The sequence below is a fragment of the Strongylocentrotus purpuratus genome, unplaced genomic scaffold, assembly GCF_000002235.5.
Source record: "Strongylocentrotus purpuratus isolate Spur 01 unplaced genomic scaffold, Spur_5.0 spur5_scaffold_14, whole genome shotgun sequence".
In the NCBI taxonomy this organism is placed as follows: Eukaryota; Metazoa; Echinodermata; class Echinoidea; order Camarodonta; family Strongylocentrotidae; genus Strongylocentrotus; species Strongylocentrotus purpuratus.
The window spans coordinates 7,562,307-7,578,320 of record NW_022145599.1 but is presented as its reverse complement, the minus strand read 5'-3'; the positions used below and the strand labels follow the sequence as shown (position 1 = coordinate 7,578,320).

Below are 16,014 nucleotides of genomic sequence, written 5' to 3'. Positions count from 1 at the left end.
AAAAATCAAGAAATCAGCGATTTTGTTGCCAGTTTTGTTGCCTATCGCATGCCCTTCGGATGTAATGGTATCTTCAAAAAGCCAAATGAAAAACAGAACACCGGACCTGCTGATGCATTGACTTTATGTACAAAGTTGATTGCAACTCCAGACTTGCCTAGATTCAGCGGCCCTCGTACTCATTGTCTAAAATTCTGTGATGTTTTAAATAATGGATTTTTCTGATAAAATAGGTAAATATATTTAACAATTTTTTTTTAAAAAATTTAAAATTATTATTATTATTTTATTATTTTTTTTATTATTTTATTTTTTAAGTGACGGGTCTAAATAACAAACACGTTAAACAGGCAAAATCTGTTTTTTCAAGCTGAATAATATGTTTTTTGAAAGTGACAGGTTGGCAGCTCTGCATTGTCATTATAGATGGTTTTTCTTAAGTATTTTTTTTATAAAAATAATTTAATTCCCCCCTTCCTAACATTTTTCAATTTTTGACATTTAACGGCATGAAAATAGTATTAAACATGAACTACAACAACTACATATGACAGATTTATCCAAGGTATGAGTGATTTAATATTAGAGTGCTCAAAATGTAAACTAGAAATTAAACTACCGTATGTATAAATAAAAGGTAACGTTTAACAAATAATTTAAAAGAATACATATTTTCATCAATTTTGGAAATGGCTCCTGGTCCTGGAAAACGGCTCCCGGTTCTCTAAAAAAATTAAGGACCGGGAGCCGCTTTTTCAGATATTTGGCTCCCGGTCTGCTTTGACTTAATAAAAGGCTTGACCAACACATCTGTGTAATGCTATTGAAATGGTCTGCGATAGACATAACTTAAATACTAGAGCCGCTGACAAAACAAATGTAATATTACCAAAACCTAATCTAGAATGCTTTAAGAACAGTCTTATGTACTCAGGAGGAGTTATCTGGAACTCATTACCTATTAACTTACAGAATTCTACATCTATTTCTTCATTTAAATACCTTTATAAAAGATTGTACTTTCATTAATGTTGTAAATAACCAATATCCTCATGGATGTGTGTATATATATATCTTTTTACCCTACTGTAATAAATACAAGTTTGTTAGTTTTTTTTTTCTTTTTCGTACATTGTTTCAAATCATTCTTTTTGTGATCCTGGGTAAACCTTTGAATGTAAATATATGTATCCAGTTGCTGGTTATTTTATAAAATGTTATATTATTCAACATTCATTAATCTATTCATGTTTTGCATATTTCAATGATATTTGTATTTCATTGATATATTGTATTTCAATGTTTGTATTTTACCATGTATGTATATACAGGACCAATATGAAAAACAGCCTTGGTTGATATTGTCATCCTGTATAAATATTTTTAAATAAATAAATAAATAAATAAATGACGTTGTCTTGTACATTGTAAGTTGGCATGGCAACAAATAACTTGATTGTAGACCCTTGTTCTACATGTACCGTATTTGCTGGCGTAAAGGCCGCACCGCGCATAGGCCGCACTCCCAACTTTGACATTTCGTAGAGAAGGAAAAAAAAAAAAAACGGACCAAAGAAAATAATCATAATTTTCTCGTAGAACTCTATTTTTCCTACAAACAAACACCAAAATTATTAATCATTTTATAAATTTACAGGAAGTTTACCTAAAAAATGATCGTAATTTAGCAAATCTTCATCGATTTTTAGGCAGATTAGCACATTCATTGGACACTAGAGGGCGCTTCGCATGCATACAGAAACATGAATGGCCTGCCATAAGCAAGCTGTGGCCATAATGTTATCCGGTCTTACACCTATCGTACCGCCAAATGGAGAAAATAAACAAGCTTTTGTATTGTTATTAGAGATCTACCGAGGTTAGTTTGTCGCTTTAATTAATTAGATAGTCTCAATTATAATTCAGAATTATCTTACTGAAAAGTTAAGAACACCGACGATTGCGCGCTGCAGCGCTGTGAATCTCGGAAGCTGCGTTGGATTTGTTGCAACTCCCAGCCCGGTAGCTCCCCACCACAGAGTGTGTGAGCGAGGTATGATTTTGGTTACCGGGCCATGCGCTATCTAAGCCAAGGACATTTTTACAAGTACGATTTTTAGTACGAGTTTCTGGTCAGTTTTCTTCTTATTTCTTTGGTTGCACAATGATTAAAAAGATAACTTCTTCAAATTTGCTGCTGACGTGAGTTCAGACTAGATCTTGTCCGATGTGTTTTCAAGTCAATTTTGTTAATATATTTTTGTGTATGAAGTTGCCTACAAATAATGGACGTGCTGTTTTGACTTGCGATTTTTACTGTTTCGGCGTATACGCCGCACCCCGACTTTTTGATATTTTCTCTTCCAAAAATACTGCGGCCTTTACGCCGGCAAATACGGTATGTCTGTGAATAGATTTTTAAATTTTTTAAATTTTATTTGTTAATAATTAAAAAAAATAGATAGGTCAAAGTGACAACTAAGGAAAGTGTGACAACATTAAAAAAAAGATTTGTAAATACATGTACAATGTGTATATGAACATGTATACCAGAACAACTATACACTGGATGGTGTATTAAAAACACAGGCTGATGTACAGGCCTTCAAAATTTTCCCAGCAGCTTATCTTTATTTCATGTGATCAGGGATATCTGGGCGGACTAACAATTACCTGTATCCAGGCAGGTTGTTGATCTATTGTGATACGTCCGAGTTAACTACACAATATTATGGATCAGTAATTTTGAATAGTACCGTATAGGGTCACAAGAAGATCCAATCCTCTATATATGATGCGGTAGAATTGTTTTGAGTCTGTTCAGTGACCCTGAAGTAGTATACGTGATTATAGGCCTGCTTGGATATGTATGGCATATATTCAATTTTATTCATGCAGTTGAAATACACACTTCAATACAAATATTGTTCATTTGTACACCCTGTACGTACCTCAATCATGTATTTGTGTTGAAAGCAAGCAATGATGTTAAAGTTGGGCCATCATTATTCTCTAAATTGCTGTCCTAAATTCATCGCAGGTGTACGTGTATATTTTTCAATGTCTTGTTTTTACACTTTGTTTTGACAGGCTGCCAGTTGCGTATTTTGCTCATTGTATTGTCATAGTCTGAAAATGTGCTGGGCACTGTTTTCTTTGAAAACCATTCTATCAAAAAAGGCATGGTTTCTTGAATTTCAAGTTGATATAACCTACTTTACAAAATCTGTAACATATTGGATGGTATAATGTACATGTACTGTATGTGTGACCATTTCTGCAGAGAAGAACGGGGAGAGATAGATAGGGGTGAGGTAGGTGATTTTGGGACGATTGTATAACAAATGGCAGTATTCATTTTAAACTTAAGTACAACTTGATTAAGGGATGAAACAGAAGTGGATAGAAAATATTCTCGTTGTTTTTTAAACAAAATGTCTTCAATTGTCTCAAGTTTTACTGAGTGGATACAATGTACATGTATATGTACCCTAAATGTTAACCAATAAATTTAAAGGAGCAAAATATGCACATGAAGAGTTTTGGCGATTATGATACTTTTGTTTTGAATATGATACAGATGTATCAATTATTTACTAGCAACATCATTTTGAGAAATTGTCGCTATTACTTTTCATACTTTTCTTTCCCACTGTGGGCGTCTGCAACAAAGTACCTCAAACTTGTAGAAAGAACTCCCAACTCCATTTATTTGCAAGATCTGTTCTCTGTGTCCAATAACAAAAATATTTTTACCTGGTATTTCCTGTTTGGGTATAACAAGATCACAATCAGATACTATTAGTCAAGAACATTTTTCCTGATTAGGAGAGGCTGAAGCACAAAAATTGATTTTTGAATTTACATTAGTAAGATTTCTTCAAGGGATGCATTCAGATTTTCTTTCACTATCTTGAGCAATTTTTCATTTTCACTCTAGGGATTTTAAAGCTCTTAGCTCTTGGATAGCTCGTTTATATTTTGTACTGTACTGTCCATGTCTGAACTTTTGATAAACTTGGAGGCTGCCCTACAGAAGTACAAGTACATGTATGTCATCTGTTTGGAGCCAGAAGGATATTACATAATTACTTTAAAGATAAAGACTAGTTCTGGTCATGCCATTGCATTGTGAAAGAAACGTTGTGGAATCGATGAGAAAAGGTTGATCATCTAGCATAAGTATTGGTGTGTACTGCAAGGTTCTCGAATCATCAAAATGAAAAGAAATTTGGCTCAGTCTTGGTAAAGTTACAAACACTGTACACAGAAAGATGTATACGGGACTATGCGACATGTGCGCGACACGTGCGTGATACCTATCAGGTCCAAATAAATATAATAATTTACCAAATACAGTAGTATATCAACTAGTAGGCCGTTTCCCGGTAAAATTTGTATCATCAGGTATTAGTCAAAACATATTCTTTCACATGATTGGTAATAAGAGCTTCCATTCCGTTTCTTTGAAAGGGGGGCGTTTCCAAAACTGGTCTTTACCTTTAAACACAGTATTTTAAATGCTCATTCAGCTTTTAACAGACAGTGTGTTATGACTGCCCTTTACAGAGCATGACTCTAGTTATCATGACCGATTAAACAAAATAACAAAAACAGATTCAGGAAGGAGGGGTGCTCTTTATCTCATTAATTACTTGGTTTGATATCAGCAGCTACATGTATTGGACAAATCTATTTCTTTGATTGAAAAGTACTTGGGCTAGGTTTTGCATGTATATTAAACCTTTTGTAATACAAATTATGGCAAAAATAATTATCATTGTAAACTTGTCGATGTGAATTGTTAAAGACTTGCATTCTTCTTGCATCAAGAATCCATCACATAGATTGGAAAAATTAAAGTGTTGAGGCAGTTGTAATTCAATTATTTTGTGGCAAGAAACTTTTGCGGATCAAAATTACTCCTGAATTCTTTTGTTGTATCCCTTTTGTTAATAAATATTTTCATATGATATTTTCAGGTGTCTTCTGTTTTACCAGCCGTATGCTTTTCTTTGAAGGTATCCTTTCATCTATTCTTATACCAATTTTTGTATATATGTTTTTAGTTTATATGTTGGATGATAAATAAATTGAAATTGATAATTGAATTCAATATGGCAGAATAATGTGTCTGTTTTTATTGTAAGTGCCAGAATATTACAACAAATTCAGTGATGAATACAGTACCGGTACCTACATGTACATACAGGATGTTCATGTACTGTATGTTACATGGCTCTATGACAGACTTGTTGTCTTATCTACCAGCATCTTTTGATACAGAATACTGGTTTTCATCTCAAATGTCCTGATTTATACTTCTTCACCTTGGTAGTATACCTTGATCAGTATCACAGAACACTCCTTAAGAATCCCAGGGTTCAATGTTTATAATAGAATAGGGTAATAGGGCTAACTGTATATTTACTCGACCTTTCATAGCATGCACAACTATTTAGGCCTACAGTACATACTGTACATGTAGACAGTCATTTTTGTTCAGTTTGATCAATGTTAAAAGCAGCTGAAACAGAGCGTCTCTTCCTTGTTTATTGATTTTTAAATGTATCGGTATATCAATTCCTGTACAATTAATGTATGCTAATTGGGAATGCAGTGTTTCATTTTTCAGTTTTCAGTTACTGTAAAGGTCCTTAAAACATTCTTTCATATCCTTATTGTCTCATTGATGCAAGGAATGAGCCCAGACTTCCATCCATAGTGCATACAGTGAAAGTTTTCATCCAAGAGTTTCAATAACTCACGCTGCCATTAATGATTTGTCAAAACAGTGACAGAAACAAATTTCTTTAATGAAACCAAGGATTTAGTATCCAGGGATAGGCTGTCACTATCCCAAACCATTTGTGAAATTTGGCTGGTATGTGTGGTATGTGGTTTTCATAGCCTTTCTCCCAGCTTTATCACACCTAATGGCTGCTTCTGGCTGTAGTCTTGATAGGCAGACCCTTCATGACTAGACAGATCTGTATGGAATACATCGGTGGGCACATTTGACTGTGTACATATATTTTTTATTATTGGTTAAGTTTAGTCTGCCAAGAGGTCCTAGGCATCAGACAAAGAAATATATTCATAATAATGTTCTCAGGGATTCGCTATGTAAGTGTGCGCACAGTCCATTTATCTTATTCATATTTATATTTTCATTGTGGATATTTTTAAATATAAATCATGTGGTATGTATGTTATGTATTTATTTTCTTTATGAGAAGAACAAAATGAATGGTCGTCGAACAGGTATTTGGATTAGGATATAATTTGATCAACATGTTCCCATGTACATGTATTTAGTGACAATGTGATTCTTAAATACATGTACAGTGCAGTATCAATTATAAACGATTACATGTACATGTATATGAAGGCTTACCTGAAAATTCATCAATAATGATTTGGCAAATGAAGATTTTGTTGTGTTTGAGAGTTTGAAAACAATATATACCTGGCCTGTTGACAGCTATCTAACCCTGATGTGAAATGAATGCTGTAGAGGGTCTCTGAATGTAGACTACTGGTGCCACCCCACACATTCACCCCTCTCTCACAGCTAGCCACCATCAGTACTCTGAAGATATAGGCCCAATCTGTCTCTGTGTATGTCATTTTATGTATCATCTCAATCAGTCATACGCGATGCTCCTAACGACCCCTCATCGATAAACTAAACCCCAAGTGCATCATGTAGATGCACGCATACATGTACAGCTTTACAAGACATTTAAAGTACCTCTGAATTTTATCATTAAAACAAAAACAGCCTTGACATTCGCTACTATAGTGCTTGCATGGTATTATGATTGAAATTTTGTTTACAGTTTACCCCCATATTTACCATCGATGTTGATTAACTATACCACATTGCAAGCTTGGTTGACCATAAAAATTAAATTTGTTACATCGAAAATGAATGTATACCTACATACATCTACTTCATACATGTACATGCTGTATGACATAGGCGGTGTCTCTTGAAAAATCCTTTCAGGGGAGAATTTTCTTGCTTCGTTAGAGGATTTTTAATGGGATAATTGATGACAGAATCCAGATTTTTGGCCTCTGTGTTACACCGCCTAGAATGTGAACCTTTATTAATCTTGAAATGTAGATTGATTTACATTTATCCAGATGCCTGCAAACATGAACATGAGCCTACATGTACACATACCTCTGCTTGAATTTAAATTATACGAAACATACCCGAAAGTTCAAACTTTTAAGTGTCATGCCTAGCTGCGAGCCCTGCATGAGATCAGAGCATGTTTAATACCCAGGCCTAATGAACCCGGAGCGAATTCACAATTTGAGCCTCTGTATTTATTAAAGCGGACTGAGGGAACCAAATCTATATACATTTACATCGCATTGCATGAGGACTGTGCACATGGGATTGAATGTTGGGTCATGTATGCGTCATTTCATGTGCACTTCTTAATGTGTGAGTCACATGGAGACAGTGATTATTTGATTATTCTAGCCACATACAAGTGGAATATGCCATGTGTGCATGAAGAGTTTCATTGCAGAATGTGATAAATGCAAAAATTAAAATCTTTGGAAGTAAAGGTATCGTACTACTGCAGAAGTTTATAATGAGTTTCAGAAAACTTTTAATTAGAAGAAATAGCTTGATTTGTCATCACTCATTATTAGCTAAATTATATATCTTGATTATTTGTACTTCAGGTTTTGAGCATATTGATAACAAGCATAATTTTGAGCATTCACGTTGTTATAATGTTTGATTAATTCTTTTATAATTTATTTGTTTTGTCATTACAAGAAAGTTAACTTCACAATCAAGCTCTACATAATACTGATGTACATGTATGTCCTTACCAATGATTCACATATATCTACATGTGTAGGTGTACAAGATTTATGTCTATAATCTTCTGTAAATGTAAATACATTGTAGTCTGGACAGTGTATTTCGTTGTATTTGTACTGTCCCGTACCAGCTTGTCAAACAGTCTGTATATTTATAGCCAGGAGAGATTATGTTGTCTGAGTCTGCAGTGCAGATGTTATGCATGCTGGGTTCTCTACGATCTCACCCATCACACCATTGAAGTGTTAGGCACCGTTCACATATCGCGTCGTGAACTGCCACATCATTTTAATTCTGCCGTGGCAAAGTTAAATGATGTACACTCATAGTTCATGCATCAACATTTCAATTTCATTTATTTCCACAGATTCATAAAACGACCATATAAGTTACAATCAAATATAAAAGCATTAAAACAAAAGATGAACCTGCAGAAAGGGTGATAAAAAAAAACAAAGAGAGGTTTATCAGGGATTTTCCCCTGTTTAAAACTTCAATATTAAATGTACACGATCATAGTCTGGACAGTGTTTTGTTGTATTTGTATTCCCTTACCAGCTTGTCGAAAAAGCCTGATTTTAGTTTTTATAGCAAGCAGATTTGAGTCTGGAGTGCAGATGTTATGCATGCTGAGTTCCCTGATACTCTTTTCACACTGGTTTTGCTTAACCCCGTACTTTGCTTAGCCCCGTACTTTGCTTAACCCCGGACTATTTTTTTGGCTTTTCACACTCGCTGTTTTTAGTCCCGTACTACCGCCTATTCCGGAATAAGAAAATTCCCGCTGTTCTCACTGCATTTCGTTAACCCCGGATATCGTGTATGTTATGATAGGACATACTTCGCATCTGGCCAGCTGCGATACGCTCCATTGCGTAGTACCGGACTATTTTTCGTTTCTGTTCTCATTCGTTTGCTTAGCACCGCAATTGCGGGGTTAGCAGGAGTTAGCACCACAATTGCGGAGTTAGCCCTGCTATTTTGCAGGGTTAGTTAACCCCGTACTATAGGTGGGGTTAGCCAACTTTAGCCCACTTTGGTAAAAGCCAGTGTGAACAGAAAGTGGAATAGGCTTAATCCCGTACTATAGGTGGGGTTAAGACCCCCCCCTTAACCCCACCTATAGTACAGGGTTAAGGAAAATATTGCCAGTGTGAAAAGCATATGAGTTCTCCACCCATCGCACCCTCGTTCACATATGAAGTTATAAAATCATATCCAAAAATCTACTGTGGCAAAATAATAATGATACATCTATATATATATATATATATATATATATATCTGATAACATAAAGATGATCGAGTGCTCTTGATGTTATGGTATTTTTTGCACACAGCTTCATTTTGTTCACCCCAACTTGCTCATCAAGGCCAACTTGTAAATTAGTTTTATTTTGCCGCACTTTCTGCCCCACTAGCTAGGTGCTTTATTCCATCATGCGTAAAAAGAGGCTTTATGGTACATAGCATTGCATAATACATTAGGATGATTAATAGACAGGAATATATGAATCATATGATTAAGGAGTTTACAATGTACAGGCAGTAAACAAAGAAGTAGACAGTAATTTGAGAGGACACATCTGGAAAGCGTTGTAGCGAGCCAGAAATTAACGATATGTTTTTTTGTATTCTGCTTGTTTGATGTTTGTATTTTGCATTTGAAGAAATGTAAACTATGCCAAAAGCAATTTATTTCATTGGGAAAAACAATTCTTGCTGTTATTGTGTTGTTATCTGTTTTGAGGTCAGAGCTTGCATGCTGTTTAAGTCGAGGTCAAATAACTTGCTTTTAGGTCAGTCCGATTTCGGACCCTGGATCAAATTGAAGGCAGGGTATTCTACTGACACTACTTCAGATATATATACACTGCCATCTCATGTGTCGACTGCCATGTCCCACAATGCATGACCAATTGCTAATGTACGCATGATAATGCTTCACCAAAAGATGGCACAATAATATACATAAAAGCAGCAGTAGCAACGAAGGTAAAATATCCTGTTTTTAAGTTGTTAACTTGTCGATCGTTAAAGCCATTCATACAGGTAACATTCATGTACACGTACATGCATACTTTACTCTGGTCTTTACAAAAAATTGTCCTCCAAACTGTTCAGAATATTTAAAATAGATTGATTGAAAGCTGTACAAATAAATTATTACCTACTAATGATTATACATGCATGTGATTGTAATAATTCATTAATAACAAATAACAAATTAAATTTGATTCATGACCTTACTGGAGCTATATTAGCTACTGTATGTTGCTCTCTTCCTGAAGATCGTGATCATGATTTATGAATTTATAACTCTTTCATTTTCATTCTCGTCAACTTTCACTATCTGATCGTAGCTTAATAATAGACCTAGATATTTTGTGTGGAATAAACATAGTTTGCTTTTGGTTTAAAAATTATTACATTTGTACTTCGACATCTTTAATAGGCCAATTGCAGAGTTGGTATTTTTTATGTCTGAAAATATAATTTGAATATGTGATTAGAACTGTATTGATGAAGTGTGTCCTTTAAATATGTACATGTTTGTACAGTAGATCCAACAAATCATGTAAATATGAACAATACCGGTAAATGATTATTTAGATCAATGATACAATCAGTGATACATTCGGAATCAATGATTTAAATTATCATAACTTAATATGCCAGCACCAACTGATAGCTTTAATCTAACACACACACACACACAAAAAAAAAATCAGAATTGTTGAAAATAAAAACCGATTTATGATTTTGCTGTGCGCAGCTGCTGTTGATGAAGCATGAATAGAGTAGGTCTGGCAGGTCATGAAGAACAATATCTACATTGAGAACCAGAAGGCGATAACTCCATGTAAAAGTATATGAGTTAACGCCCTTCTGGCAGGCCACAAAGGACTGTCTGTAGTTGACACCTGAAGTGTGAAATGTGACGGATATTACCCTGTAAAATGGAACCGCGGTACTCAGGGAAAATTGCGTACTTGATCAAGTGTGCATGGCCCTCCCTCTCTGCCTGCCAGACCTCTGGCAATACATATACAATATTTGTATAGAGTATTGTGTGATAACGATTAATGAGCTGTATATGTCCATAGTTACTGATGAACTCAGCTGGTGAGACGACATTTGCTCCTGCGACAATTGCTCCGGGCTTTATTTCGTCTAAGATGTAGGGTTAGGGTTAGGGTTTCAATAGGGTTTTATGTTAGGTTTAGGGTTAGGTTTAGGGTAGGGTATAGTGTTGAATCCAGGGTTGAAGTTAGCCATTCGATTAGTGTATGAAATTTACAGCGGAGCAATTGTCGCCGGAGCAAATGTCATGGAATCACTCAGCTGTCTGCTTTTGATTAATGTTTGATGTGCATTTTTTACGAAAATATTAATATATTCAAATTATAAATGACTAGGAGTGCTTTTTATACAACAAAGCATTAATGGACTTGAAAAATTATAAACTCTGTGTTTAAAGTTTCACTGTGACAGTATAAATTGTCTGTTTAGAGCCCAAAGGCGATTAACTCACATCATTTAAAACAAAATTAATTTCCTTTTTGCTTCAAACAGATGAAATAATTAAAGATGTTTAAAGTAGATCATGCACATGCTATAAAAAAAAAAAAAAAAAAAAAAAACAGATGGGAGCTGAGAAGCACATCCCTCTAAAATTTGAAGAAAAAAAAAACACGGTATATAAAAAGTATCCCACAATTTGCTAGTAGTAAAGAATAAACTGTAAATTACATTAGATAACTAACTCTTAAATTAAAAATTGTGTAATCTACCTTGTTAACATGATGTTAAAAAAATAATCTCTTGTTTAGTGTGATGTGATTTGCAAATCATTACTGGGGAGCAAAGGAAGAGCTTGTAAATTGAATTATTTCTCTTTGATATTGTGATGAGTCTTTCAAAGGATGGTGCAATGTCTATCTCTTTCCGAGCTTGTTGTGAAGGGTACTCCCCACCTGCAGCTTTTCACCCCTTCTTTGCCCCTCTAGAGCCCCTCTAGAGCCAATTGTGTGACTCTCATCGCCCTCCTAGAGTTACCCCTTAGATTAATTACTTCCCATCGCCAAAACGAAAGCAGTGAAACCCAAACTCTTCTTCTGCGAATCCCGCCGACAACTTCCCTGCAAAACAGGGTTGTTTGCGATCCGTGATTAACCGTTGCGACTGCATTGCATAATGTTTTCATCCGCTCCTGTGGACAGAGATGTTTGATTCGTGTAATGTGGTTTGTGTCTCATGATATTGCAGAGAGGAAGAAAAAAATTAAGTACAATTAAGGGTAATGTTTATTGGATGATGTTGGGTGGCTATAAAAGAGTTCAAAGGTTATTTACAGGATTAATTAACAAACATTTTTTTACTCGGATAGTGTTAGATGAAACAGAGTCATGCAGACTAAGTGTATAAATTTGTTTTCAGAGACCTTAGCTAAATAGTAAATACAAAGTTGTTGAAAAATTCTACAATCTAAAATTCACAATGTGCAACTTTAGTTTGATATGGGTTTTTAGTTTTGTTCATAATGTTTTTGTCACCTATGTACACCTGTATATATGTAGATGTGATATCGCTAACTCTTTACATCTTCCACAGCTCATTTTACTTTCTATAAAGTATAGAAGATTGTGAAATACACCTGTACACTGTATCATGTCTAATGTGTGTGAAGTGGGAGGAGTAGATGTTATTATTGATGATGTCATCTTCATTTTATCAGGCTTCTACCCTTTGGATAGCTGCAATACACTGAAGCTCACACCTGTGATTAGTCATTGACGTGTCTATTCACTCTTATTGTTTGTCAATCTACAGTCATCTACACACAATCAATATTTTAGGGGATTCCCCTGTTGTTGCACAATAGTATGTGTACTACATGTACTACTAGTACTATGCATACAAGTGCATGCATGCAAGTATATTTGTGCATATGTGCCTTGTCATCTGTCAATTTTATAAGTATATCCTCTGACATGTCTGTTTAGGGGGTTCCCCTAATTTGAAGGATCAAATAAATATAAGTACCCTTTTTTATTCTTCCTGTCTTTGCAGTGAGATGTGGATGCTGTAAACTCGAGTGAACATTAGTCCTTGGAATTTTAACTTTAAAAAAGGATCAGAACTGAAAGGAAATAATCAGGATTACTTCAAGTTCGAGTTCACCCATCAATCAATGTAAATAGTATGGTAAGTTTAATGAGAATGTTAAGTATTCATACATGTTCTGTTCACATATGCATGTAGTATGTACATGTACATCCATGTTGTCATCTGACATATCGTCGCTGTTTTCACGAAGTGACGGTAGTGAACAAAAATTGTATTCACTTTGCGTTACGATTTTCCTCACTACCGTCACTTCGTGAAAACAAGGACGATATGCCCTGGCAAAAGTTTATCTGGATTTTATTTTGTCAAAAATATAGATTTAGGATCGCTTCCAATCTTAGCAAAGATATAGATATGATATTTCTATTTCTATGAACGCCCATGCATAATGTCTAATTTAAAAACACCTTTAAAAAAAAGTTGTCTGTTTGTTTAAGGGAAACTGGATATTTCCTTATTATTGATATTCTTGGCATTACTGTACATGGTCAACAAACACTGTCTTTTCTTGTGTTTGTTAACTAGTACCTACACTATACCTACATGTACATGTCATAGTAAATATTAATCTGTGATCTTTTGGTATTCCATGACTGCATGATTACGGTCATTGCTAGAGAAGCAATAACAAGGAAATACCATACATTGTGATAATGTTCCATATTCATACGTGTGTATTGAATATATTTCCTAAAGATTTTTACTGGATCGGATGTCTAATTACATGTAATTAGTTTTTACAACAAATATAAAAGAAAGGAAAGGGAATGATGTATTATAAAGTGTCTTTTTTTTTCTTCTTCTAAAATCTACATAGAAGAAACAAAAGTTTGCCTATTCTAGTTTGCCTATTATAGTATTGGATTGTCTATCAAGTAAACAAAACTGTAAGGGCCTTCATAAATATATTTTTGGCCTGGATTGTTGAGAATCTTGCTGAGAATCAGTAGGGTGTTGATAGCCCATAGCATGGAGTTAATATACCCTCATTGTGCTCAGCAGTGACATATAATGTTCTTCAGCAAACTAGGGTAAGGCAATGGCCATGTTCTGTATAAACTTAAAGCTTATTCTTGTAGTGCTCCAACAGACTTGATTGGTTTAAAGACACTACTTACAGCTTGCAGAATTGGCTTAAAGTGAGTTTAAGTGCATCTGAAGTGGATGAGGAGTTGGGGCAAGCTGAGAAGAAGTGCAGAGGAAAGACAGAAAGGGAAACATACTGAGGGAAAGTGAAATGTAAATGGAGAGGGAGGGAGAAAACACATCTGATTTGTTTTGCCGAGCATTACATGGCTTATATGGAACAAAACACGATTGTAGAGACGAGGCTAAACCTGACAAGATACTAAAAAGAGCAAGAGAGATTAAGTTACTCGAGAGAGAAAGCTGAGCTATTATTCGTCCGTTGTCTGTAAAAGACTAATGGGCTTGTAGGTCCTATACATTCTGTCTAAACACAAGGAAGTGGGATTGTTTTGTAGACTGCTACTGTATGGAAACTTGAACACATTGAAATAACCAAGGTTTTTTTGTCCAGATGTAGAATCATTTCATTACTCGCTCTAAACTTCATCATCTGTTCCACTTGCAGGAGGCCATTTCTCTTGTGTGGATGAATATGATAGGTCCAAGATGTTAACCTTCAGGAACACCGACCCTTGTAGTAAAGGACTGTACAGGGCCTGTCCCTCTGCTGGTGATAGCCAATCATAAGGTAAGAATATTTGGATGTGGATGTGGTTAGGATTTCCTTCTTTCATAAGTGGAAAGAATAACATAGAGTGACACACTTTGTGTCAAGAGACTTTTAATTAACAGTTATTTCACAATAACTTTTGTAAACTGCGTTACCATCTATATATGTGAGCCCGCATATTTGGAAAGGCTTCGTCCTCTGTATAGACTCTGTTGTAGAGACAACCAGTGAAGCTTCTGCTAATCTAATATTATGATGTAACAATGCATTCAGGTGCTATCATTTCCTGGTATCTTGTCTATTCATTCACTTTCAGCTTCTTTTACCTTACTGCATTATTGTACATGTCACAAACCTGATACAAAGCACTGCAAAAGAGGCCTCGATCAGGTTTTTTTTTACAACAAAATTGAAAATAAAGTTAAATTAAATTGAACATTTAGAGATGAATTTAGGCTGGTTCATTTTCATTCATGTATAGTTATAAATGGTTGGTTTTTTAAAGTGTTGTTACACATTCATATTTCTCTTGAGAAACAAAGAAGATAGCAGTTTTTCTATTTCCATGGATCAGAAATATTGTCACAGTCTGACAAAAAGAAATCAACTAGTTTAGTATGTGTGTTGGAGCATACATTGAACTGTTTTGATTCTTGAATGATCATGGAAAGATTAATATTTACCTGCCCGACTAACAACTTAACTATACAAACAATATCGAAGGACAAATTCTAATCCGAAACATGCTCATCGATTGTGTGCCTAGACGGTATTTTCCCTCAAGTCGTGTTAGCATTCACCTACCTACATACATGTACATGTATAGTTTGTTATTCTGCTTGCCTGACGTGTCTCCCATACTATGGCCATTCACACACAAAAGCAGATAGTGGCATGCTAAGATTTAAAAAATCAATTCTGACATTCCGGCTGCAATTCAATCTCTCTAATTTGTTTTTCCTTTATGGATAAGGTCAGTGGAAGTGAAGTGAGAAATCAGTTTTAGGCATCCCAAGTGTGAATAGCTACAAGGGATGTGACATCTGACTTGTGATCATGTGTGTGTGTGTATACTATAGGTCTAAGGCCAAATAACAAAATTGAAGTGTTTCTCGTCCCTGCCCGCCTCTTTTTAAAAACTATTTACTATTCAGGAAAAAAAAAGCAAAAGCCTGTGATATATATTGTGTTTTAATAGCCTTGCAATTGATACAAACCATTTGTTTTGTCATACATTGCATCAATATACTGTTATAGCACAATATCTGTGAATAAATAGGCTTGGCCAGCTATAATTAGCATGGCAACCATCTTGGAAAGAATAGCAAAT

General features: G+C 35.0%; 1 protein-coding gene across 2 annotated transcripts in view; it reads left to right on the top strand.

Moving 5' to 3' along the window:
* LOC100887913 (transcription initiation factor TFIID subunit 12b) overlaps positions 1-16,014 on the top strand; it is a 55,650-nt gene that overhangs the window by 15,244 nt on the left and 24,392 nt on the right. The window contains exons 2-3 of one of the 2 annotated variants that reach the window (XM_011669642.2): positions 12,929-13,051; positions 14,580-14,702. The gene's annotated coding sequence lies outside the window, so the exon portion shown is untranslated. Of the gene's footprint in view, positions 1-12,928; positions 13,064-14,579; positions 14,703-16,014 lie in introns of both variants that reach the window. The other variant, XM_003730256.3, reaches the window with a different exon arrangement.